The following is a 23,649-nucleotide window of genomic DNA, read 5'->3' as shown; positions in this document are numbered from 1 at the left end:
GTTTCTGCATATAAGATACTCATCAATATTGATTTTAATTATCTTTTGCAAATCAACCCCCTGATGTCTGGTGCATTAATACCTCTGTGCACTGATGTAATATGCATTTGCTCCATGACAAGAGCAGCAGGAAAGGATATTAGATGTGCTGATTTAAACATCAATGGTCGCTCCATGGGACTTTCTAGACTTTGTTGTAATAGATACACAGACACTGCATTAAAGAAACATGGAATTAAAACTTTTGTCCAAGATATGCTAAATACAAGATTAGCCTCCAGTACTAAAAACTAAATGCTGGACGTTTCTGCGACCATTAGTGCAAACAGAGAGAATAATTTGTATTTATTCATTTAATTAAACTTACCATCATTTTAATTATTGATTAATCTGCAAATTATTTTATCAATTCATACAATAATAATGACAGCAAATAAAAGAAGCTCTACTGTTTTTGTCTTCAAAATCTTGTTTTGTCCGACCAACACTCACAGAGAATTTAGGGGACAAGCAAAACCAGCCAATGTATTCACATTTAGTAAGCTGGTATAAGTACATTCTGGGCATTTTTGATTATTCAACTCATTTTTCAAATCAAGATTACATACCTAAACCCACATATGCTTGCTAGCACAAACACAAATCAATAGTCTGACTGGGGACTTGAGAATAGTACATGGGTCGGGGAGCTTATAACCTCACTCAGAGAACACTGAGCTGTCCGGGAAGACAGAAAGAGCTGCCACTTTAAGATAAAGTAGTGCAGGGCTACCTCTTAATTACCACCACTGCTTATAAAGTCCAGCAGCATCTATTAAATGGCGTCAAGTGGAAATAGCGAGTGATAGCTCATCACAGTCACAGAGGCCCACGGCTAATCAGGAAGAGTGACTATCCATTAAAAGGACATCCCACAAGAGGATTCAAACCCACAAAGCTAATACCTGCTTTGCAATTAGAACAAAGGCATTATTCATTAACTTACATGCTTTGACATTTGGTGATCTGCTTTAGTGAACTGCAAAGTGTCGGGGAATAGGTATATTTAAAATAAAATAAAAGTTTAACATAACACAATGTAAAGAAAATATGTATATTAAAAAGGGGTTCACTTGAATTAAGAATATGTAGTTCACTTTGCAAACAAAACAACATTTTAAAAATAAGAATGCATACACAACTGAGATATGTAATGTTTGATATGAAACATTTGGAACTGTTTTTTTTAAATGCAATGGTTAAATACCAACAAAATGGTAAATGTACTTTCGGGTAAATGTGTTCCTTCCTTTCAATCAATTGTGCTTTGTTTATTTTACATAATTCTGTCAATAAAGTCCACAATTATTATTATTACTGCATTGGTTTTCCCACTAAAGGAAATGGGCTGTGGGGTTCTTTTGTCTGGTTGTTCTTGTCAAATTGTCCTTAAACGGGCCAATTAACTGCCATTTGTGAAAAGAACAATGAAATGACCTTTGCTGCCCATGTAGCTGCTGGTTAAAGAGAAGTTTCTCTAAGAAGTGATTTATGACCACAGAGAAACACATTTCCTCTCCAACAAATGGTGCTGGCTCCCTCTGTTGTCTAGCTACTGTATGACACTTTATTTTTGTTGTTTTTTCACTGGGCAAAGGTAAAGCCTACACATAATTGTTGTTGTACATAAAACATTAAGTACTACTTGATTTTCATGTTTCACCTGTTGAATTTGCATTTAATGTATTTTTAATATGCACAGCAGTCCGTGGATGAGAAACAGTCGTGGTTCTTTTTCCAAGCGGCCCCTCTTTAACCACACTTATCTCACTTTGCTGAACATTATTCAAATTGTTCTTAATTGCTGTAATTATAGGACGGCTATTTCAAAAAGCTACTCTCAGCCACTCGCATTTATGTGAGGCTATAACCTGAGCCTGGTGTGAGCATGAAATACTACCATATTCTGTATTGTCATTTTCTTTCTGTCTTTCTTTGCTATAAAGGGAAATCTCTCAGATTGTGCATCTTGTTCCAGCTATTTTTATATATTCAATTCAAGGCTTTATTGTCATGTACATTATCTACAGTATAGACCAACACGTGTAACAGTTTGTACATTTTAAATGTTATGTTGCTGTGTTTTGAAATGATTGTATGCAAGAAAGAAAGATAGTCATTCAGGCTGGTTTGATGACACCTGTGGTGATAATATCCTGACACTGCAGAGCATCCTTCCTGCCTGCAGGGGGCACTGTGACCACATGCACTCAATGATGAATAATTGACACAAAGACACCTGCACAGCGTTTGGATAAAAAATGACCAAGAACTCAAACTGCAGCCCAGAAGTGGAGCAAAAAGTGGGACAGCAGTAATGAAAAGTGATGATGTAACTCACATACACACCTGTACAGTTCACTTAAATAACATCAGAAATACACACTTAAAAGCACACAGCCTTGCTGAAAGATTTGAGATGAAAACACCACTACAGCGCACGCACACACACACACACACACACACACACACACACACACACAACACACCACACACACACACACACACACACACACACACACACACACACACACACACACACACACACAAACACACACACACCACACTACATCACACACACACACACACACACACACACACACACACACACACACACACACACACACCACACACACACACACACACCACACACACACACACACACACACACACACACACACACAGGTCAGAAATAGTAACAGGCATGGCAGCCCTTTGTAATCACTTCTCACTTTCTCCTCTCTATCCAGTCCTTTCTCTAAGGACGTTGTTAGAGCTCTTTCACACTGTGAGCCACTCAGAGACCTTTTGGATTCTGTATTTTTTCTTCAAAGAACAGTTCCTTCAAAGTGAGGTGACAAAAACTACAGTGTCTCTACACTGCCCTGAAAAAACCTACTTTCCAGCATACGCACTTTGAGATGCATGTTTTTTTTAAACCAGCCGAATCCTATTTGTCTATATAATGAAGACTTAGAATATATATTGACTGCCTGCAGCATACACAGGGATATGTATTAAAAATATATGAGGCAGCTTTCATGTCCTGGTGCATAGCAGGTTATTTTACATCCAGGCAAGTTTAATTAACATAAAAAGCAATCAGCAGTGTGAATTTCCCCAACTGAATGTAATTTCTTCACTGAATTTATGGTATACTTTTATTGATCCCTGGGGCGGAAATCTTCTTTCCCCCCCCCTGCCCCCATTTCAAGTTTAGATGTTGCACTGAAAAGCCAGTATGCTACTTCGTATAAAAGACTTGCAGAAGCAGAGAGGAGTTATTCATGCTGCTGAAGGATGCTTCAACACGTATTACCACACAGGGGACCGAACCTCTGACATTGAGTTTGGAGACAGCCTCGCTAACTGCTATGTGAATCCTTGAATCATTAAAGCTCCCAAACAACAAATGAAAAGAACATTTGAGCCTGAACAGCGACTGGGAGCAGGATCCTGCTTCGAGTTTTGGAACTATTGGACCTGTTGCCACCCTTCACTCACTCCTCTTGCAAAAACAGCCTAACTGTCTCCCTGCCAGTGACATAGGACCTCAAATGAGGGATTCAACTAATCTCCATCTTCGCTACTGTCGGTGCCATGGAAACTGCTGACAGGACTGTGGATATCCTGTAACTAAATGACACCAGCAAATACCAGTAAAATAATACACCTGAGACTCAACACTTTAGTTATGCAGAGATTTAGCCATATTAATCATTTTGCTTGAACATTATTGAGGCTGGCAGACTGACAGAAATTGGGCATACAGTAGGACTCTGCGTTTGTGGTAAATAATTCAGAGCAAGGGAATAGGTTCATACACCAGCAAAAAGCTAGTGGTTAAACACAGTTGGCAGTTGCAGCAGTAACAATGTAAAAGTCTTTCTCACAAGGGAACAGTGATGTTTATGGATGGCCAAATGGAAAAAATAAACTAATTCTGCCCTGTATCATTATCATTAAGCCTCAGACCTGTTAGTTTCTGTCTTTGAAGTGCTCTGATACGCCGAGTCCAGACGGGGTCGCTTTCAACACTGATCAAACTGTCTTTCTGATCACTAGCAAACCTAACCTTCCATCTACTTACAGCAGCAGGTGTTTGGAGGCCCTTCAAAAGGCCAGGAGCAGGTGTGTGTGTGTGTGTGTGTGTGTGTGTGTGTGTGTGTGTGTGTGTGTGTGCCCTTCTCAGTAGTGTAAAATCCACACTCTTACTCTCCTCCAGCTTTACTCCTCAGTCCAATCTCAAACAGTGAGAGCACCCAGGCAAATAGAAAGCCATCAGTGTTGGACAGAAATAGAACGTGATGCCCTTGCGTTCCCAAAGCTGTAATTGCGCAGCTTTCTTGCGCTTGTTATGAGGTTTTTAAGAGCGCTTGTGATAGAGTAGCCAAAAATGAGAAAATGTATCATTCCAATGAGGCCACTTGTCCTTATAGGGAAGTCTCCTCGTTATAAGTGCAGAGAAAGCAAAATGGTTGATAAATGTCACCGCAAATCATGCTCCAATTTTCCACAGTAATCATACGGAATTTACATTGAGGAAAAGGAAAGAGGTGCTCCAAATATAAAGGATGTATTGTCTGTTTTAATATAATGCACAATTGAATTGGACAGGATATTAAATACGCCTTTAAAGCTGTGAGCTTGAAAAAAGCTCTTCTTTTGAGTTGACAGTGTAATGAACTCAACAAACTCTTCCCCAGGTATTATATGTATACAAATATATTCTCAGTGCCCATTGGTCAAAAGACAAAACCACTTTCAAACTGCATATTTTTAGCCACCAGAAACACAGTAATCAAAGTGTTTAAATGCTTTATGCAATTTGCAGTCATAAACAGTTCCTGTCAGAGTCGTTTCCTGTTAAGCATGTGAATGATTTCGCATAGTAAGTACTACTCAGGCCTGTGCATCGGCTTGATTTAAATAAGCATTGTGATTAAGTTGTTGTTCTATACAGTGGGCTGAGGGATGTGGACCAGTCAGTTCCCCGAGGGGGAGACGAGGTTCAAGCCTTCCTGGATCCTTCTGCACTCCCCCAATGGCTGTCGGCTCTCATCCGTGTCCACAGCTCACTTAATTGCCTGATTTCCTAACCCCATGTTGAATACTTTGTACAGGGGGGGCTGGGGGTTATAATAATGACTTGTAGTGACATGCAAGTGGAAGACTCGCTCCCACAGCTCTCACAGAGTAAATGAAGCCCCACCACTAACCTCTTGATATAATAATACATGTAAATCCTATGCAGCACAATTGGTTTGTCATAGACAAAGATGTGGGTCTGTGTGTGGTCCATGTGATACAGAAACTTCCAGATGATACTTTGAGATTAAGTAATTACTCAATAATGTAGATGTCAACTAATGAAAACTTGATCAGCAACAATTTTGACAACTTTGTTTTTTAGTGATTAACAATAAATTAGCACGTTTTTGCATTCTTATATAACATGCTAGCATTTTCACTGTAAACATTTGAGCATGCTGACTTTAGCATTAGCCTCAAGTACAGCTTCACCAGTAGAGCCTACCTAGCATGACACCTAGCCTAGTTGGGTTATTTGAAATGGTAAGATAACACATCTTTCAACTATTCTCTGAAATTGTATAGACTCAACAGTTGATCACTTAATCCAGAAAATGGTACATACTTAAAGATTACTACCAGCTCAACTGTAAAGAAGAATCTTTAAAATCATGAAAACCTAGCATTTTTTCTTTCTGTGTTGATGTTAGAAAAGATCAGCATCTTGCTGAAAAATGCAGTGGAGGAACATGACATGACATTATCCTATGTCCTACTCGTCATCTTGAACAGAGTGTAATGTACTGCATCAAGACTTGGAAAGCACTTTAGATCATACACACTCAGGAGACATGAAAACTGGTCATTGGGGAGTTTTCCATGCTTGCACCATTGTTCACCATTTAAGAATCTCTACACGCAGTGAGGAACCAGAGAGATAGGTGAATGCGCTTGCCTGTGGCCTTTGGATTCCAAAATAAATCTACTGCTTACACTCTCACAGTCATCAGTGATACTCCTCCATGCACAACACTAATCTATGAGATGGAATGAGACATAGAGAGACTCTGTTAGACAACAGTGTCCTAGGCTTGTTACAGATGTGATTTTGATGTAAAATGACAAGTACAATTTGAAAGCATCCATGTGATTTCATTTCAATTTGCCACCTCCTAGTTTATGAATTTCAACTAGTGAAACCTGTCAGCTATCCATGTTAATACATCTTAGTCTGATCAGCACATACAAACCAACACAAACCTTTGAAAGCCATTCAAATAGGAGTGCCCGCTGTTTTTAGTGAGGATTATTCCTCTTTGAACCATTTCCAAAAAAATTGATCAACTGATAATTATTCTTATCTAAAGAGACATCAATTAGATGGTCAATATACTTTTTTTGTTTTAACTTCAGTCACGTCACTACATCCAGATATGATCAAGAAAAGCATCCAGAAATAATAATGTAACTTTTGGGGTATTATGCTAAATGATTTTTGTGCCAAGAGTTAAATGAGAGGATCAAAACAGCTTTCATGCCTGTGTCACAAATATGATCAAAAGCAGCTGGTAAGCTTGGCTTAGCATGAGAAATGGAAATAAGAGAATCAAGCAATCTCTGAAGCCATCGGCTATCTGTCTGATCAAGATAAGCCTGTGGGGGAAACTGCCAATACTTCTGGGGTTCTGGGGTTGCCAGCTGATATCCGTGCCAAGATTTCCTCTTCTGTGCGCAGTAAATTGTTAACAGTTTAGCAAGTTTAGTTTCAAGTATACAGTTGTAAAACGCTCTCTTTAACCACATTTTTCACAAGTAACAAGATCATTTTAAACCAATCAAAAGCTAAACTGTCGTCAGACAATAGCCCAGTAGGTTATGAGATTGTATTTAGGCCAATGCATTCTTTTTATCCAGCTCAGTGTCTCCCTGCAGTCTCCCTTGCCTATAGCAACCAGTTATGAAATCAATTTGAACTATCAATTTAATTCCAGGCGATAGCCGGTGAACAAGGATGAAGATACTTTGCAATGGAGGAGCAATGCACAATGTCAGCATGGGAGCTTGGTGAGGCAATATAATATCTGATCCTCCACTGAGACAGCGCACGGCATCCTGGAGGCTTAACTGTACTGTTTACCCCCCCCTGGGTCGCTGCAGGCTGAACCATCACTACCATCCCTCCTCCAACTAATTTCATCGCTAAACCACAAACAGTATTGCTCCTATGTAATTTCCAGGACCATATATCAGTTACTAATTTGTATAAATAGACTCTCACACATACTGTACAACAAAGGCACCATATTAAACAATGGGCAGAAAACAAGCTCAGCATTACAATAGGTTTTCATTTACATTATTAATGGTTTAATAGCTTCAGGTCGCTGGAGTATTTTAAGCAGAACTATTTATCAAGGACCATGCATGGCTGCTCTTGTTTGTTTCTCATTTACCTTTCATAAGAAAGTCTTCACCAAATTAATCTCAAGAGTCACATGCTGAGCTCTATTGATTTCTGTCGGCAGAAATGTTTTTTCTTCTCAATGTCCCTACCTGCTTTTACCTCGAAATGAAATGTGACCAAGACAAAGAGTAGAGGTAAACAAGAACAGAGAAGATGAGACTGGAATAGATTTATATTCAGGAGTACAGATGGGATTGAATATCTCATTTTGTTGCATGATTCTCATACTGTATACTGGAACTTCCGTCAAAAAAATGAAAACAGAATAACAAAATAGTCTTGCGCATGTTGCACGACTATGCAAGGAGGAAAATGGGTAATAATAGACATAATAAAATTAATTTTCACACGTTTCATTTTCATTTATCTTTGTCCTTTAGATCTGTTAAAAATCATACACACCTATAATCTCTACAAACAGTTGTAGACCTAGAAGCGCTTCTGAAAAATATGCGCAACTGTGGCTCTGTGCATCTTCTTTACCACAAACATATCTTGACCCAATATAATCCTGGCTTGTAATGCCTGCTGCTACAGGAGAGTGATATTGTGTGCTGCAAAACAGCAGGCAAAGTTAGTGGGTCAGTGGTTGTAGTTAAGTATCAAATCCCAATGAATTTGATGAATTAGAGACACAAATATAAACAGCTTGAGCCCTGATACAGAAGAAATTAAACATAATAAGCCAAAACAACTCACTTTAAAACCATTGGAAAAATTTTAACAATCCGCTTAAAGTTTTAGCCCAATTACAACTAGGCCTATAGTCAGGGGTGCACACAACTTTCTCAGTGAGGTACTCAGATGAGTACCTGGAGTCAGTGTTTGGTGCTCCAACTTCTGGCGATTGTCAACGGGGGGGGGGGGTAGTGGATTACAGCGCTTCGCGGCGAATGTCAAGGGGCGGGGGGGGGGGGGGTAGGGAGCTTCGTGACCGCGGAGCGTGTGAACGTTGTCATCATCTGTTTTAGCGCAGGGCTGCTGTACAGACCGACGTTAACAGCAGCCCTGTCTGTGCACACGGAGACCGACTCTGTCGTCCGGTGATCTAACCGCCTTCTGGAAAAGCTTCACAAGTACGTCGGTACGCAAATGCGCTTTGTGACACAAGTGTCGGTGTCACTACCCGATCCGTCCACCTGCCCGATCGGTACTGCGCATGTGCGAGATGGTCCGCCATATTGCACAACTCCGTACGGCAACCCAACTAGGACACTCACACACATAATATATTTATTGTTGTGCCTTTTTATTTGCATTCCAAAGCTGGTAAAGACCTTTCAAATTTAGCAATAATAGTCATATAAGAAAAGTACTGATCTAATAACAGAGATTTGTTATTGAATCAACTTTTTGTAATTTTATTTCATTTTAAATAAAATGAAAGACATTCACAGTTCATGTAATTAGATATACATGATTAATGCCATACATTTTTGCATAAATATTTATTCAGTATGATAGCTGTCTAACAGAAGTTAAATCCATTTCTCACTTATTCTGACAATGTACTTAACCCCAAATAAAAGAACCCAATAAAAATATTTGTTAAATAATAGTGAAGTCACGTTGTAATAACAATAACTCATCTCTCTCGGTTTTTTGAGTTTTCTTTGTGTGCTTTGCCAAAAGCCACTGTGTCAAGTGTCCTAGTTGGGTTGCCGTACGGAGCGGACCATCTCGCACATGCGCAGTACCGATCGGGCAGGTGGACGGATCGGGTAGTGACAGTCGGTACGCATTTCAGATTGTTGCCGCGCATGCGTACCTGCGTACCAGTTATGTGCACAAGAACCTGATGTAGAGAGGGTCTGATAATACAATCCAGTCTCACGGCATTTCGTGTTATAGTCACAACATTTAATCTATTGATTCGTGTTCACCAACACGATTTTCCCCTTTTTTTCGTGTCACACAGAACGATTTGAAAAGCAATGTATTTCTATTGGTTGTGTGTTTCGTGCCTGCACCACGTCCTTTTGTCCGGTCGGGTCTTGGAAGACCGGAAGCTGTGTAATTCATAAAAACATGTTCTTACTCAATATCAAGCCACGATTGTTGTTTCTATTTTAAATCGTATCATGTCGGACTTTTTTTGCCGTCCGCGAGGAAAAGAAATGGGGCTCAGAGCCTCAGAATACTGAAATCTGTATTTTTAAAATGTTTTTTTCCTTCTAATTTGTTATTCTTTTCTAAATAACACACTGTTATTTACTCAACAATAACACACAATTATCCTTGTTTTTATTTATTTGTTTAATTCTATAATCTCTGGCTTTTTTGGCGTCCGTCAGGAACTGAATTTCAAAATAAAATAACCAGAAACAGACGTAGGCCTATATGGGACATTTCGAGCATCATTGCGATACACACCCACTGAACTGATTACCCAAGATCCTCAGCTATGGTTTAAGCTCGGTGATTTAATGTTTTAGCCGCAATGCATGTTGGGATATGGTGTTAATGCGATACCCCGTGATTATTCTTCAAGCTCTGGGATTGGATATTGGAGTGCCAGTGCGCCAAGGTTACGCCGAGCGTCAAACAGCACTTTGAAATGGAACGAAACCACGGCAGACTATCCAAAACTGGACTCGAACGGGACCATATACACAACTACGGTGTAGTTATGCAATGAATGAAAAACTGGGTCGCAGATTCCTCAACAGTGCATTACAAGACATCTATCAATATGTGTGTATACCTCCACCATTAAACTGTCATATTCTGCACATTTCTTATACTATCTACCAGGGGCGTCACCTGGACCTGAAAACATTTGGGGCTTAGCCCACAGTGGCGGCGGCACTACAGTGGCATTTTTTACTGCAACACTCTCCACACACACACACACAGTACACCCGCGACTGTTACAATGAAGGCTCGATAATCAGCTCACGGCATATAGGCAGGGGTAAAGTGGTATTTTTTATGAGTGGGGGGCTCACCTCCTCTAGGGGGGTCCGGGGGGATGCTCCCCCGGGAAGATTTTTTTTTAAATATTGAAGTTAAATGCATCAATCTGGTGCACTTTGAGAGCAAAATGAAGAGATCTATGGATACCTCTCTCAACACCCATATGAAGCAGAACTGTAAACAGATGTACTTTTTCTTTATGGATATTTTACTAATCACTCCCCTTTTAAACTCTATTCTTGTTTTACTGCCATATAGTATTTCATAACTGTTTTTCCTTTATTCTCTTTTTTTTAATAACTATAATGATCATATGAAGGTGTGCCGCGTAAATAATCTTTTGAATAATTTGTGACCAAACCGTTTGAGACCCACTGAGATAACTTAGACTAAAGTGAACTATATCTAAACACTCAGAGAGTCCTTTAGCTCACCTGAGTCTCTCAGTCTGAGAGGAGAGGACTCTCCTCCAGCTTCTTGTGGAACAAACAGCTCCTTATGTCCGTTAGTGCAGCTAGCTAACCAGATGCTAACAACACGGTCCATGCTGACACCGGTACTCGAACGGGACCATATACACAACTACGGTGTAGTTATGCAATGAATGAAAAACTGGGTCGCAGATTCCTCAACAGTGCATTACAAGACATCTATCAATATGTGTGTATACCTCCACCATTAAACTGTCATATTCTGCACATTTCTTATACTATCTACCAGGGGCGTCACCTGGACCTGAAAACATTTGGGGCTTAGCCCACAGTGGCGGCGGCACTACAGTGGCATTTTTTACTGCAACACTCCCCACACACACACACACAGTACACCCGCGACTGTTACAATGAAGGCTCGATAATCAGCTCACGGCATATAGGCAGGGGTAAAGTGGTATTTTTTATGAGTGGGGGGCTCACCTCCTCTAGGGGGGTCCGGGGGGATGCTCCCCCGGGAAGATTTTTTTTTAAATATTGAAGTTAAATGCATCAATCTGGTGCACTTTGAGAGCAAAATGAAGAGATCTATGGATACCTCTCTCAACACCCATGAAGCAGAACTGTAAACAGATGTACTTTTTCTTTATGGATATTTTACTAATCACTCCCCTTTTAAACTCTATTCTTGTTTTACTGCCATATAGTATTTCATAACTGTTTTTCCTTTATTCTCTTTTTTTTAATAACTATAATGATCATATGAAGGTGTGCCGCGTAAATAATCTTTTGAATAATTTGTGACCAAACCGTTTGAGACCCACTGAGATAACTTAGACTAAAGTGAACTATATCTAAACACTCAGAGAGTCCTTTAGCTCACCTGAGTCTCTCAGTCTGAGAGGAGAGGACTCTCCTCCAGCTTCTTGTGGAACAAACAGCTCCTTATGTCCGTTAGTGCAGCTAGCTAACCAGATGCTAACAACACGGTCCATGCTGACACCGGTCCCTCCCTCCCTCTCTCCCCCTCTCTCTCTATCACACTAAATGCGCTATTGCCACACACACACACAGAGCCGAGCTTGAATGACACAAGCACACGTTTATTTCCATGCAACTCTCTGATTGGTCTGGTGTCATGCCTCTGTTGCATTCACTGAACACGGGAAATTACAGTGCTGCCGTCCTCTCTTGTGTCATGATGAGGTTCACGTAAAGCACGGTTAATGTATTATATTATTGAGGGAGAATTGTCCGGGGCTACAGAAAAAACATTCGGGGCTAAAGCCCCGGATGCCCAGGCCAGGCGACGCCACTGCTATCTACATACATAAGAGTATAATTCATATGTATACTATCAGTTAAAATAAGTGCTTCAACATAGTTAACATTGCAGGAAAGCAATATATTAGACGTTGAGTACTTTGTCAGGCTTAATATGTATCTGTAGATACCCCCAAAGCTTTTTTCTTATTTAAAAGAAGACCTTAAAGGTGGGGTAGGTAATTTTGGAGAAACCAGCTCGAGTGCGCTAGAATTTGAAAATACACAGCCGGAAAAAGTCTGCCACTTCCTTACAGAGCCCCTCCTCCAACACACATGAACACGCACATGACCAATGAGGGCACGAGATAAGTTTGTGCACAGATGGAAGGCTGACAGGCAGGTAGGCCATCCAGTTATTTTTGTCGGGCCGGCTAAAATGATTGGTCGTGCTTTTTACAGTATTACAGCTTCCACAGATGACATTTTGTTATGGATTTTTTGTCAAAGCACTTAAGATATTCATTGCTATCAGGATGTTAAGAGCATTCCATGGAATATAACAAAAAGTGTATCTCGAGCCGGTTTCTCAAACTTACCTACCCCACCTTTAATGTATTCAATGCTATCGGGATGTTAAGAGTATAACAAAAATATAATAATATATAACAAAAAGTGTTTCTGAAGTGAATTACCTACCCCACCTTTAATGTGCAATCGCAACTATAATAGGTGACGTTATGATTACAAATAAGAGTAAAGCTCACTCAAGGGTCCTATAGGCGAGATGAAGACGTGTCAGAGGAATAATTATTTAGACTGATTATGTCAGAGAGTAGACTTGTGAAACAGTTATTTTTGTTTTTTCAGAGGTTTTTCTCATAATTGCAGCAATATGAAAAATGTTCTTCAATTTTCTTGCTTAATCGACATTTTCTTTCACAAGCGTTGGATTCTATTTGTATCCAAACATGAAGCAAAGAATATATTTATAGCTAGTCCCTTTTGTGAAAGAAAAGGAAAGCTGGCCTTCACAAAGTTCAGACTGAATAGCTTGTTTTAATTCAGATCCTCATAACCAGAAATTTCCTTTTATTGCTTGGGAAACTGTCCTTTTTGGTATGTGAAGTTCCACTGAGAGGTGAAACATTTGTCTGACAAAACAGTCTTTGTTCTTTTTCTATGTATTCATGCTATCTATCACAAATGTCCCCTCTTGTACAAATGTAGAGCTTTACAAAGCATGAAATGAGGTTGGGTTCTATTTATAGCTCAGGGTTTGGCTGTGGTGAGACAGTGGAGCAGGTTGGAGAGAACCAATGTATGCAGGCACACATTGGTTGGCAGTAACAGGTAACTGGACAGCTGGAGGGGAAGGGAGAGCTATGGGCCGACTGTGACTGATGACGATAATGACACCTCTCAACTCAGCTGGAGCTAAGGAGCAAGACAGAATAGTAATGCAGATGCACACAGCTGCTTATGGATTCCAGCTTGCATACAGGCTTGGTTAAAAACGACAAACCAAGAACAAGAGCTTTTTCTTCTTCTTTATTCTTGGAATATCACTTTAAACTGGTGTTACTCCAACACCAAACAGAAACCTCAAAAGACCAGAATGCAATGCAAACATGAGTAGTTGCAGCCCGGTCTTTTTCTCACATAGACGAGATGTTCTTATAACTGTTGCTCTCTTTGAAGTTATCCACAGCTGAGTGTGACAAGCTTAAGAATGTTGTGTGAGGGTGGACAAATGTACTATGGGAAATGTAGTAAATAAGTAAGAAATACATTAAAATAATAGTGTTGTCAGTATTTTTCCTGTTAGTGTGTAAATGGTGCATAATAAAAGACCAGTACCATAATTCAGTGGGTAGAGAGACATTAGGGAAAATCATTGTGTTCTGTTTGTTCACGGTGTGTATTAAGTGAGACCTGAAAGTGAGGTACAGCGCAGACACGAATATGGCCATACAGGCTTCTAAGTCAGGTGTGTAAGTGTTATAGTCAAATGTAAATATGTTCACATGCACAGTCACCCATAAAGAAAAATAAATAGAGACTATAAAGACTGTATGTATACAATTCATGACATTGCAGTGTTATCTCTTTAATGTGCTTCATGCATACATTTGTCATGCTTTCATGTTTTAGTGATGAGCGTGACAAACCATATACAAAGAAAAAAAGTATGCTCAGAGGATTTGAGCATTATGATATATTGAATATTTTATGTAAATAGTTGTATGACCATATGGTGCCAGCATCTGACATGTTGCCTACTGAACAGGGTCATTCAGCATTTCAGTCCTTTTGTTTTTGAGTGGGTATTTATTTATTTTTGATAAAAGTGGAGTCTTACCCATCAAAGAGGAACAGTGGAAATGTATCTACACTACGGGAGTAAAATACTGAACTGCATTATCTCTCAATCTCAGCCAAAATAATGAGTGGAAATGCACACAACTCAGTGCTGAAGACATTTCTGACAGTTGCTTTCGGGCTTATCCTGATTTAAAACAAAGATTCAGTGGAGTACCGAGCAGATTGTCCCAGTTCTGCAGACATTTAACTGAATAACCTATTTAATTTGGTTTGATATGTTTAAACATTTATTTGAAAGGAACGTTTCTATTTCCATGTTCTGCCCAAGTGGTGCAAGCAAGGCTTCCCTGAGCAAGCATATTTTAGGCTTTTATGTTTTGTTACCGTCTCCAGTACAGTAGGAGCAGTTCTGTTGCGTAACATCACATCTATAATTGAGAAGGATGCATAGATCATCAGACACCTGTTCCTGAAGTCCCGCTCGCTCCCAGTGGAGTGGAGGAGCCGTGAATCAGCTATACCACTTTGAAGAAGAGAACAACTCAAGTCTTCTTGTCCCTTTCAGCTTCTTGTCTTTGCTCTCAGTTTCATCCAAAGTGACGAATATTACTGTGCATAGAGTTATGGATGCCGTGGAGAAAATGACACCACCATATCACTGAGCTTGAAATAGTATTGTAAAAAAAAACATTGTGTCCAGAATTGGATATCTCAAAGAAAAACCCCTTTCTTGCACAGGGACAAATTGCTTGATGGAGTGGTAAAATGCAGTTTGCGTGCATGGACTTTTAGAGCATCTGTGTAGCTTATGTCAAATCTGAGACTGGTTTCCTGAGCTTGATTTCCTGCGTGCTTGTGTTTCTTTAGAATTAACCCTGAAGATTTAAGCGCTAACTGAATCAAGGCTGTAATGCTCCGTTCTCAGTGCTCACTCAACCTTGTAATGCCAAATCCTGTCCTGCTGTCCTCCTTACTCCTTTCATCTGCTGTTAATTGGAAGTTGTGAAGTGATGACTCCTGCAGTACCTCGGCGTAATTAATCCACGGTCTGCTGTGGCCATATACAGCATATCATTGTCTGGGTTTGCCACAGAAGAGCAGTGCTTGAACAGAAGCAGCAAGGTATAAATTGGGTTGTGCGAGTAATTAGGAGGCTTGTGGGTATATTGATGGGAGGGGGATGAGTATTGATGGAAGCTTGTAGCACTGACACAAACACAAGCCATTTTCAACTATTAACTAGTTTAAATATTGCTTAATGTGAGACTTTGAACATACATTTGTGCTGGATGTTCTGCTTTAATCTCTAAGTACAAAGACTGCTGACGTGATTAATGACAGAAGAAAATTGTCCAAAAAGAGATTAGACAAAAATCTCGACACCAGTGTCACCAGTGGAAATGTGAAAGTGTAAAAAAAGAAACAAAGTCAGCTCTATCTATATCCCAGTCCTGTAGTTTTAGCATCAATGTGATATTGAAGTTGTACATCAACTGATCTAGGCATAAAAAGTTGGACAATTTTGTCATATCTCCGTGCCTTCTCTGCTATTTGCAAGAGCAGCTTTTCACCAGCTTTTCAATCACATTAAGCTCTCAAGCCTCCTTCACCTTTTCTGCCAAATGTGCATATCCCATTACACATTAAGCTGCTGTATTAAGATTCTCTTTTGGAGCAACACGCAGGGTTAGTGCATGACCGATAGCTGACCTCACTGCAGTAAGGCCTGAGATGCTACAGAATCAAACAGGCGCTACATTCGAAAATTATAGCATCAGCAGGCACAGTTGTTGAGCTATGAAGTATGTCAGTTAGATAGCTTTTGATTTAGCAGCCTAATGTCTGTGACAAGTCATGTGTCAAAGTGGTGCTTTTACTGTTGAACCCACAAAGGATTTTCACCCTCAGTTCTGCGGAGAGTCTGAACTCAGATACACTCACTGTGCACAAACTTCTCAGCACCAACAGAATACAGGCAAAGTTAGCAACTAGCTAGCGCTGCTAAAGAGACACATATTTCTCTAAGGAGTTCCTGGAGACAAAACACAAAGCTTGAAGGGGAGCAAAATTCATCAGGAGGCCATAAACACAATCCCAAAAGTATGATTATGTTGCATTGTGTCTGATAGTTCTGTAAATATGAAAATGTTGCTAACGCGTTCACCATAAAGAATGTATGTCAGTGTTTCGCTGACCTCTTATTCTTCTGCTTCCAATTGTCTGAAATAGTTAAACTTTAATGCTACCTTAGAATTGTTTTAATGAGACTGATCAACTAAAAGTTTTAAATATCTTGTTTTTTCAGGAATGTCTGACATTTAAAAAAAACATATATTATGTTCTCAAACCAAACAAATACATGTAAAGTGTATTGTCAAATGTCAAAACATTCATTACTCACTATATAGAGATCAAAATGAGTCACTTTCCTGCCAACAAATGAGAACACAGGGCAGTCAACATATTGAGTAATACATACCTTGTGTGCAGTTCAGGCTAACGCTCTGCTCATCATCAGCATCAGTGACTCATGTTGTCCAGAGGCTGACCGATGATAAATAATGACTAGTTCTTCAAGTGTTAATCACATTTGTTTAAACCTGATACTTTGTCACCAAGGATAAACTATGTTGAGATACAAATCCACCAAATGTGTTATACCTCCAAACATGTAAGGGAATTTATGGTAGTGACAAAAGCCTTGCAAAGTTAAACCCCTTGTGCAGTGTGTCCCTCTATCCCCTGCCTAACCTCCCATTAGGCACTGATCGGGTGGGCTGTCCCCCACAGGTGGAGGGGGGTGTGGCCTGGGGAACAAAGAGAGAGGGAAATGTTTGGGAGGGATGTTTGTTTGATGGAGTCTGGTGAGGAGAAACAGAGCAGGAAGATGGTACCCTGGCAGGTTTTTTAAGGGTTACCAATATACTGAAGGAGCAATGAGACCGGTGGAGTCTCAGGATCATACAACCCAGTCTCACGGCATTTCGTGTTATAGTCACAACATTTAATCTATTGATTCGTGTTCACCAACACGATTTCCCCCTTTTTTTTCGTGTCACACAGAACGATTTTAAAAGCAATGTATTTCTATTGGTAGTATGTTTCGTGCCTGCAACACGTCTTTTTGTCCGGTCGGGTCTTGGAAGACCGGAAGCTGTGTGGTTCATAAAAACATGTTCTTACTCAATATCAAGCCACGATTATTGTTTTTATTTTAAATTGTATAATGTCTGACTTTTTTTGCCGTCCGCGAGGAAAATAAATGGGGCTCAGAATACTGAAATCTGTATTTTTAAAATCTTTTTTTCCTTCTCATTTGTTATTCTAACACACTGTTGTTTACTCAACAATAACACACAATTATGCTTGTTTTTATTTATTTGTTTAAAGGTGGGGTAGGTAAGTTTGAGAAACCGGCTCGAGATACACTTTTTGTTATATTCCATGGAATGCTCTTAACATCCCGATAGCAATGAATATCTTAAGTGCTTTGACAAAAAATCCATCAAAAAATGTCATCTGTGGAAGCTGTAATACTGTAAAAAGTACGACCAATCATTTTAGCCGGCCCGGCTAAAATAACTGGATGGCCTACCTGCCTGTCAGCCTTCCATCTGTGCACAAACTTATCTCGTGCCCTCATTGGTCATGTGCGCGTTTGTGTGTGTTGGAGGAGGGGCTCTGTAAGGAAGTGGCACATTTTTTCCGGCTGTGTATTTTCAAATTCTAGCGCACTCGAGCTGGTTTCTCCAAAATGACCTACCCCACCTTTAAATGCTTTGACAATAAAAACATTAAAAAACTTCATCTGTGGAAGCCGCGGCGCTGTAAAAAGCAACTGGATGGCCTCCCTGCCTGTCAGCCTTCCATCTCGTGCACAAACTTATCTTGTGCCCTCATTGGTCATGTGCGCATTCGTGTGTGTTGGAGGAGGGGCTCTGTAAGGAAGTCTGAAGGAAGGGGCAGATTTTTTTCGGCTGCGTAGTTTCAAATTCTAGCGCACTCTAGCTGGTTTCTCCATTCTTACCTACCCTACCTTTAACATATATATTGCAAGATCATACCAAATACAAAAGTGCACATAACATAACAATACAGTTTCCATGTCAATTCAAGCCATGTGGGTCCCAAATATATTATCTGAAGGTTGAATAAATGACAATAATAAAGATCAAGAATATCCTAAACAAGCAATCCAACATTTGAATTGGTATTATTTTCGCAAAAGAAAAATGCTCTTTACGCAAAGGGAAAGTGATGACACTCAGTTTAATAAAAGGTTTTTACTTTCTACTTTTACTGCATGTGAAAAGAGTTTCATTGTACTCTAAAGGAGATAACCTGCAGCAGAAATATCAAATTAAATTAGTGTTGGGTCAAAATTGTAATTGGTTTGCGAAGAGGACACTCATTTATGTGTTATTAATCATGTCAACGGTAGGTTTTATATGATGACATTTTGCTCATATTCAGCAGAAGTAATCGTCCATGGTGGATGGACATAAATGAGATAATAAGTCAGAATTTCTGCAGCACTGATACCATTGTACCATTGCTTTGCCACTTTATGTGAGAGCTGACTAATAAAAGTCTGGGTCTTTTCTATCAGATGTTGCTTTTTTTAGTGAGCTGCCTAGAGAGTACACATCTTGCCAGAGATTTCTTTTTCCCATGCAGAAAGAAGTGGATGCTTAATGTTAAAGAAGAATAGTTTTTGTTATGATGTAAGGATATCATTATATTCTAACCAGTGACCTTTTCTTTGATGCAGACATGTTGCTGTTATATCTGAAGGCCCGGACACACCAAGCTGACACCAAAGAACTGACACAGAAGGACCCCGACTGTTGCGTCGCCTCGCGTCTCTGCGTTTTGGCCATGTGTCGCACTGGAACACACCGCAAAGACTTCAGCCGACGGCCAAGAAGCACGTACGAACTGCGCATCAACAGAGATTCAGGCCCTGTTGCAAAAACAGGCTGTGTCTGTTGTGCACTTTCAGGAGAGAGAAAAGGGGCTTTACTCCATGTACTTCCTGGTTCCCAAGAAGACAGGAGAATGCAGACCCATTCTGGATCTTCGCAGCCTGAATCAGCACATTGCCTGCAAAAAGTTCCATATGTAAACCAATTACTGGAACTAGGGCAGCCGGGCGATTGGTTCACAACCATCGACCTGAAGGACGCTTACTTTCATGTCGAAAATTGCTCCAAAGCACAGAAAGTATTTGCGTTTTGCCTTCCAGGGGGGTAGCCTACGAGTACAACAGACTACCGTTTGGCTACTCCCTATCCCAACGCACGTTCAGCAAATGTGTGGCCACAGCGTTTCAGCCGCTTCTCGACTATGGCATGAGGGTTTTGTAATACGACCTCATGGTCATGGCCAGGTCCAGGGAAGAGGCAAACACAGCCCAATTGATCCGGTCAATTGGAAGAAGAGCAGTCCCATACCTCACCAGCAGGTGGGGTATCTGGGGATTTTTGTTCGATGCAGGCAGACTACGTGCCACCCTGTCAGAGAGCAGACAGGGCTGGAGGACTCTTTTTTCCCCACTATCGTCCATGCACACTCTACACGAGGCGTGTGTGAGTGTGGGGGCCATGGTGCACTTAGAAAGAATAGGGAGGGATGAAACCCTCTTTAATGGTCACACATGCAGAGCACACAGCACACACAGTGAAATTTGGCCTCTGCTTTTAACCCATCCTAGTACAAGGAGTCTAGTACTAGGAGCAGTGGGCAGCTATTGTACAGCGCCCGGGGAGCAATGGGAGTGGGGGGGAAGGGGGGTGTCCGGTGCCTTGCTCAAGGGCACCACGGCAGGGCAGGAGGTGAACTGGGACCTCTCCAAGTAGAAGTCCACACTCCATATTTAGGTCTGGTCGGGGACTTGAACCAGCGACGCTGGTCAGGAGGCGTGGCCGCCTTATATATGGTGGGCTTGCACACGCATTCAGGTAGGCCCGCCCCGAGGGCTACGTTTATAGATATCTCAGTAGGTGAATGCTCGCATAGTATGGTTAAGAGGTAGTACCCATAGAGTCCAGTAGAGGGCTCCGCCTATGCTTATATAACTAGGGTTACAATACATACGTAACCCCCCGTTTCTAGCTCCAAAGACCCTCCAGCCATTTAGTCAAAGTAAAATGTAAAAAGAAAAACGGCAATACACTCGCTTTTCTGTTTAATGGTTTAAGGAAGAAAAACAATTGAAACAAAGGTACCAGGACTTACTTGAAAGCAAAACCTTTTTCTTAACTCTGCTCTGAGGGCACTTTTCAAGCAATAATGACTCCCACCAGGTTTGTTTAATGAGCCAGTTTTTTAAATGTTGGATTTAGCTCTGTTACACATACTCATTGTGATAACGTGACCTTTCATCTTGAGTCTGAGTCATGGCTTACTAGCCTCACTTTTTCACAAAGCTTACTGCTGTGCGAAATAGCACATGAGCCAATTTGGATAGGTTGGTGGTAAATGAAACAATCAGGCGTCTCTTTGCACTCTACAGAGAAGTACTCAGCCTCCCACCCCTCTGAAAACTGGCTGCCTTCAGCATCAGCCCTCCACTCTACAGCCATTAGCCTCTGCTTTGTAGTTGCCAGAACGTCCAAAATAGTCAGGTTGTTTGTGCTGGAGTACGTTGTGAGCTGACTACTACTGTAGAGGGTCCAGAGAGAATTGGTTTGGAACATGGCAAATTATTTCTTTTTGAATTTAGGTTTGTTTTTTTTGTATCAGAAACAAGCTGGGCAACCCAACTTTTCCTGAAAGGCAAAACGCAACACCAATTAATCAAGTGTCATTTCATTTGTGAAGTGTCCTTTCATTTGATATTGCCATGCACAGAGAAAGATGTATGATGTAACAGTTCAAATCATGAAATGTTACATTGGCAATTCAACTGCAGTCGACAAAATTGTGTTTTCAGGGACAAAGTGTAGTGTAGTGGTTGAAGTAGTGACTTTATTATTCAGAGGAAAAGGGTTTTGGAATTGAACCCATTTATCTCAATTAACGTGAAGTGGTCACTTATAACTCTCATTCAGTTCCATACAAAAACAACCACTATGACAAACATTACTCGGTAGTATGTCTCTTCCACAACAGTTATTATAATTTGGCAATAACATGGAAAATAACTGTTGTATAAAAGATAATTAATTTCCTTTAATCAGTTTGAAACACAGTTTTAAAGAAATGAAACTCTAGAGTCTAGAAGATAGAAATGAAACTCTCTAGAAGAAGTCTGATAAAATATATTGCATGTATTATGCTGTAATAGCTGTGGGTTACAACATTGCATATATTACTGTTGACATCAATGACAATCAACATTTGTTGATCCATTCAACAAATCAGATACTCCTTGAAGGTCGGCTTGAACTTCGCTTAATGATAAACGTCTCATTTGTCAATATTCACCTCTTTAAAGGTGGGGTAGGTAATTTTGGAGAAACCAGCTCGAGATCGCTAGAATTTGAAAATACACAGCCGGAAGAAATCTGCCACTTCCTTAGAGAGCCCCTCCTCCAACACACACGAACGTGCACATGACCAATGAGGGCACGAGATAAGTTTGTGCACAGATGGAAGGCTGACAGGCAGGTAGGCCATCCAGTTATTTTAGCAGGGCCGGCTAAAATGATTGGTCGTGCTTTTTACAGCATTTTTTTATGGATTTTTTTGTCAAAACACTTAAGATATTCATTGCTATCGGGATGTTAAGAGCATTCAATGAAATATAACAAAAAGTGTATTTCGAGCCGGTTTCTCAAACTTACCTACCCCACCTTTAACCATTAAGTCTTTAAAATATGAAGTACAACAGTCTAAGTATAGTTTGGGAATATTTCACTTAACTTGACTATCCTGCCACAGCACCAGTGAAGAGGTAAAGATCGGCAGCTTTCTGAAGTCTGCAGTGTTCAGATATGTATAGGCCTATGAATTTTAAAGTATCCTTGCACTTGTTTAATATTACAGTTCTCATGTGAAATTTACAACGTTGTCCACAAGCTACCAGCTTAAGGTCATGGGCTGGCAAACATCTAATGAGTGTGGTTACATCAGAGCAGCAATACAAAATGAAAAAAGATTGACAGTTGTTAAGATTGTGGCTGGTCTTTAAACCACAAAAAGCTCCTTCCAAGACACAAAGCAAGTGAACTAAAACTGTAATCCATCAGAAATGATGCAGGGAAAGGAAATGAGGAAAATGATGAAAACAAAAGCTGCGTTTGTTTTCCTTTAGAGAATAAACCGCCCTGAGCAACATTCCCACTGTCTGGCTCCAAGCTCAACAAACTCCAGTGAAGCAAACATTAGCCCAACTGTCTGCAGCAACTATCCAGCAACACTGAAGCTTTAGCAACTAATTAACAGACTGTGCAAATTTAGATTCAGTGAAAATAATGATGAAGATGAGCAACATCACTCTACAAAGTCTGAGACACAGTCTGTACACAGGCTGAGATGTGTCAATGATATAATGATCAAATACATTGACTTTGAATAACTGCATGCAACTCTGTGCTACATACAGTAATAGCAGCAACAAATAACATGTATTTGGCCCAATGGGTCCAACATGATAACATGGCTAAATATGGTGGACAATGGTAAAAAATAAAAGTAATTTTAAAGGGCAGAAGCCTGATAATATAGAATGCATGTATTTTATAACATTTTGTTTTTTAAACGGGTTTCAATGGGGACAATATGAAAGTCTGACTGTCTGTATTTTGGCTATGCAGTTAATATACTTAACATAGGAGATGAGGTTACACTTATATATTCTTAAAACAAACTCAAACCCATGCCAAAATGTATGCCAAATGCATCAAAAAATCCAAACTGATTGAACAATTTCCTAGTGTTGCATAAGGGTTACACATGGAGGGCCCAACATGTGTCTCAATTGTGCCTCAGGGTGGTTTCATTATCCTGCACTCTCACTGGAACAATATACCAAGTGTTTTCCTATGGATTGGTAGATGTTAAACTTTCACATGCAGCTATCTAACATGTGTTCCCAATCCTCTGACTCCATCTACCCACACCATGACAGTAAGAGCACCCCATCAAGCTTCACTTCCAAACAACCAGCACTCTATCACTTTCATCAGTAGTCTGATGTTATCTGAAATCCAATGAGTGCCTGTGTGAGGTGTAACA

The 23,649-nt window shown here is 40.3% G+C and overlaps 1 protein-coding gene across 1 annotated transcript in view; it reads right to left on the bottom strand.

The window, feature by feature from the left end:
• slc35f3b (solute carrier family 35 member F3b) overlaps positions 1-23,649 on the bottom strand; it is a 52,146-nt gene that overhangs the window by 27,194 nt on the left and 1,303 nt on the right. The gene's annotated exons all lie outside the window — the stretch shown is intronic.

The sequence above is a fragment of the Trematomus bernacchii genome, unplaced genomic scaffold (genome assembly GCF_902827165.1).
Source record: "Trematomus bernacchii unplaced genomic scaffold, fTreBer1.1, whole genome shotgun sequence".
NCBI classification, from domain to species: domain Eukaryota; kingdom Metazoa; phylum Chordata; class Actinopteri; order Perciformes; family Nototheniidae; genus Trematomus; species Trematomus bernacchii.
This window is presented reverse-complemented; position numbering and strand designations above follow the sequence as displayed.